General features: G+C 30.6%; 1 long non-coding RNA gene across 1 annotated transcript; it reads right to left on the reverse strand.

The window, feature by feature from the left end:
* Window positions 1-744: 744 nt before the first annotated feature.
* LOC148566191 (uncharacterized) lies at window positions 745-2,394 on the reverse strand. Its single transcript, XR_015883235.1, has 2 exons — window positions 2,014-2,394; window positions 745-1,213 (listed from the first exon to the last, which is right to left on the reverse strand). It is a non-coding gene; the product is annotated as an uncharacterized LOC148566191 (long non-coding RNA).
* Window positions 2,395-4,926: the final 2,532 nt, after the last annotated feature.

Here is a 4,926-nt window from a genome sequence, read left to right on the forward strand (position 1 = left end):
CGAAATATAAATGTTCGTATACTTTTTTCTTATAAATTTTCAACCAACAGACATTAAGAAATGTGAAGAATCATAACGAATAGTAGTTTTTTACCATTATAACAGATAGTTACTTGCAATATCATGATTCAACATTTTAAAAAAATTAAAAACTGTAGATATATATAATCATTATACAGTATTAGCTAGTACGTAGAAATAAATTAAATCCTAAATGGATTATAGGATGTTAGAGATTTCCCAAATTCCAATATATCAATACCATGATCTCTGTCCCTCTTCCCACTTCTTGTTTCTCTTCTCAGTGTTTAACTGTTTATGTATTCGCTTTTGCTTTTCCATTTGTGCGGCTAATATTGATGATGTGTTTTTCCTTTTTCAACGAAACATTCATGGAGATTTTTCTTTTAATCAACGGTTGAGATTTTATTTTAGTTTTTGTCGGACAACAATGGCGAAGCGTGTTTTCTCTAGTTGGGCCTAATGGGCCATAGCAATATAACAATTTCTTTATGGTTTTTAAAAGTTTCATTAATATTCCGCCAGAGAAAATCGGGAAAAAAATTAATATTACAATCCAGATGACCCATTGTATTGGACAAGGTTACGAGAACCGGACCGGTCAATAAACCGGTGAGGTCACTGGTTCACTGGTTTATTGGTTCGACCGGGGTTCAACCGGGGTTCAACCGATTTAATAAAATATTAAATAAAATTATTAAAAAACCTGAAAATAATTTTAAATATATAAATTCAATAATTTCTAACTTAATAAAATTTAAAATTTCACATAATAAACTATCCATAACTTAATATTAGAGGTTCACAAACAACTTCAAACATCAACGTTTATAACTAAACAAAAAAAAACGCACATAATGACAAACCCATAATGTTCTACATTCAAAAGAAACAATTACTAGCAAGTTTTCAACTAATCAAAGGTGCAACTCATCAAAAATCATAATTATCATTAAGTGTTTCAATATCTCCATCATAAACAGGTAATCCAAAGCCACCATCATTAGAAGTACCATCAAAAGAAGTTGTATTTGAAAAATCAGCTACATTAGGCAAAGATATTTGAAATCGCTGTTCTGACCAAAGATATTTGAAAAGCCTGTAACATTGATACTGGTTCTCGCTCCCTGTTGACATGATGATTGTTCACAACAAATTCAAGAAAATTATCAACCATATCTCTGACGTTATCCTGCATGCATTTTTTTTTTAAAAAAAATAGTAAGTGTTAAAATACCATCATATTCAGTCTTATAATAGACCTTACATTGACATGTACAAACACTCCCAAAAAAAAAAAAAAACAAAAGAAGCTACCAAATTCATTGGTAGTCCAGAGATGAAGGCCATTCTTTACTAAATGCAGGAAGCAGGATTGAATTAGAAGAACTGTGTGCAACATTAATTTAGATGGCCAAAACTACACTGAATTAAACAACAAAAAATTGGAAGATTTGAAAAAGTTCATTATAACAAATTGTTAATTTCATTGATATCTGCTCTTCTCTTTAATAAAATTCCTTTTCAATCCAAAACGGAAATGTTGCAATCTTATTACAGTAAAGGGACCAGCAGAGAGCAAAATATTGTCATACTTCACTATAAATTCATGAAGCCACCAAACAAACAAATAACCTCAAAAAATGAAAAATCAAAATCAAAATCGAACAAATAAAGCAGCAAACAAATTCATGAACAAATAACCTCAGAATCATGAAGCCAGCAAACAAACAAATAATGAAGCCAGTAAACAAAATCATGAACAGAACATGAAAATCAGAAGGCAGCAACAAAATCAAGCACAGAACATGAAAATCAGAAGGCAGCAAATAAAAAAACAAAATCGAAGCACAGAAAATCAAAATCAGAAGGCAGCAACTAAATCAAAATCGCAGACAAATAAATCATAAAATCAAGCACATAAAATCAGAAGGAGGCGAGCTCATAAGTCAAAATCAGAAGGCAGCAAATAGATCAAGAACAGAGTATTACCAAGGAGGAGGCGAGTAACGGCGAGGAGGCGAGCTCGGACGACCGAGGAGGAGGCGAGCTCGGCGACGACCAAGGAGTTGGCGAGCTCGGCAACGACGGTGGTGGTTGCGGTGGTCGCTGCTGTGGCTGCTCGATTGGTGGTGGTGGGCTGGTGGGTATGCGACTGCGAAGAGGGCTGATGGCTGTGTGTGACTGGGTGGTGAACTGTGCTTCGGTGATTTCTGGAGCGTGGTGATTTCTGGAAACTGATTAGGGGATTTAGGGCTCGGCCAGAAGCAGGACGGGGTGGTGGCTCGGTGGTGAACTGCTGTGGGTGAAGAATGGTTTCTGGAAACTGGAAAGGGGAAATCACTGGAAACTGATTGTGATTATTAGGGATTTAGGGTTACGCGTTTTGCTTTTGCCGTTTTCTCTTTTTTTTTTTTTTTTTTTTTTTAAATAGGCCAAAACGACGTCGTTTAGCCTTTCTGATTTCAAACCAAAAAACCGTAAAAAAACCGGACGGTTCTCCCGGTTCACCGGTTAACCGCCGGTTTGACCGGTTCTTTTACCGGTTTTTTGCCAGACGGTTTTTAATGTTACCCGGACCGACTAGATGACCGGTTCCCGGTTTTTCCGGTTGAACCGGCCGGTCCGGTTCGGTTTTCAGAACCATGGTATTGGATCCTCTAATTTTTAAAACGGCTTATTAGGAAAATAATTAAAATCAACCAATAATCAATTAAAAAAGATTATGAGCATTCAAAAATGAAACAAAAAAAAATACATATCTAGTTTATTGAAACCAGACATCTAGATTTCATGTTCACCCATTGTTGGCGTTTCCCAATCTTTGTTCTTTTTCAAAATGCTAGCTTCTCCATGATTGAAGTGTTGGTCTTCTTAATTACGTTAAGAACCTTAGGTATATAATAGCCAAAACTAGGTTTTAGCCTAGCCTGTTATTTTTGGTTGGAGATTTTAAGTTATTTGTTTTCTCCCTTGGTGTGCCCTCAATAGTGTAGAGCTTGCACCAATATGCTGTTTTAAATTAAGGTCCTTATACTATCGTGTCTATATATAATTGTTTAATTTATTTAAAAAAGATAAAAATTAATATTTAATTTAAAAGTATAAAAGTAAATTATTTTAAATTAATAGTGTAGAGCTTGCACAAATATGACATTTTAAATTAATTATCAATTATCACTAAAATTAAAATTATCTCTCTCTTTTTTCTAAAAGTTTAAGCTTTATTTCTCCACGTAAGAGTTTTTTATATTAATTATTTATACGTAATTTTTAATTTATGCTGAAATTTTAATTTTAATTAGAAAAATAGGAATAATAAAAATTAAATTCTGAATTTTAGTAATAAAAAATTCTAATATTATATTATAAAATTATCCTTTTTAAAAAATTTAAATTATATTTCTTCGCGTAAAAATATCTTATGTTTAAAATGGTGAATTATGTATAAATGTTCCTTACTTTATACTCATTGTATTCTTATTTAAAAAGAAATAAAAACAATAAGAATTAAATTTTAAATGTTTATTTTACTTATAAAAGATTTTAATACTATATTATAAAATTATTATCTAACAATTTAATCTGTTAAATAAATAATACACATAAATAATTATATATTTAACAAAAAATATGAAAAGATGAATTTGGAGGAAAATGTGAAAAAGATGTGATTCATGAATGGTGATTGGGAATAGGGCATAATCATTTATGGTTTCATGACACGTAAAATAATAGCACAAAAAAGTGATGATGGGGAGTCTAAAGAATAATTGATCGAATGAGAACAAAATAGAGAGATTGGCAAATTAGGCCAAACAAATCAATCGTATTTGTCTATTTGATATTTTCATTATTAGGTGACGACAAAAATTGGTGGTGTCGCGAAATCAATACTTTAATATACATATTTATCATACTAGCCATGGTTTCTTTCTGATCTTCAAATAGAGAAAGAAAGAAAATAAAGAAGAGAGAAACAAAGATGCTATTGCTATTGATGGACATGGAAGAAATCAAAACCGTCATCATATACACATCTCAAAATAAATAATTTTAGAGCTCTTGTCTATTTATGGACCACTTGTTTGAATATAAAAACTTATGTTTTGGGTGGGGAGATTGAATAACAAACTCTTATGGTTTGAAAAATGACATTTCATAATCATTAGCCGTGGGTCTTTTAATGTAAACATTCAAAATTAAGAGGAATTATTATTACGTACACCAACTTATTGAGATTGATGACACCTTACATTTTATATTAATCTACTCTAAAAAAAAAACTACGAAAAGAAAAGAAAAACAATATAAAAAATCACAAATTTCATTTTTCTTGTGTTGAGTTGGGTTGTTTGCTATGATGTACATACATGGACACAGATACTATAAGATACGAGACATGTTGATATACAAATTTAAAATTTTTATAAGACATGGAAATATATATATATATATTATAAAGTATTTTTTAGATAAATTATAATAATATTTTGGTATTAATTTTTTAATTATTTTTAATATTTTTTTAATTATATAAAATATTAAAAATATTTTTTGTATTATTTTAATAATTAATAATATGTATTATTTCTAAACTCATAATTTTAATAAGGGAAAGTCTCGGACCAGCAATTTTTTAAAAAGTTGGCCAACATTTAACCATCAAAAGAAAATTGAATGATCTCATACCATTGAATTTAATTTTACACCATTAAAAACACTATTGATGATTACAAAACACAAAAGTTGCTGGCCCTAACACTCCTCTTTCAATAATACATGTTAAGAATAAAATTGGACACGCTGATATGTGATGGTATTTAGGTGTGTCCAAACGTATCTAGAGAAAAATTTTTTATTTTTTATTAAGATACAGTTAAACATAGAAGACACGCGTGTCGG

This window comes from Arachis ipaensis, chromosome B5 (genome assembly GCF_059453495.1).
Source record: "Arachis ipaensis isolate K30076 ecotype BB chromosome B5, ASM5945349v1, whole genome shotgun sequence".
Lineage (NCBI taxonomy): Eukaryota > Viridiplantae > Streptophyta > Magnoliopsida > Fabales > Fabaceae > Arachis > Arachis ipaensis.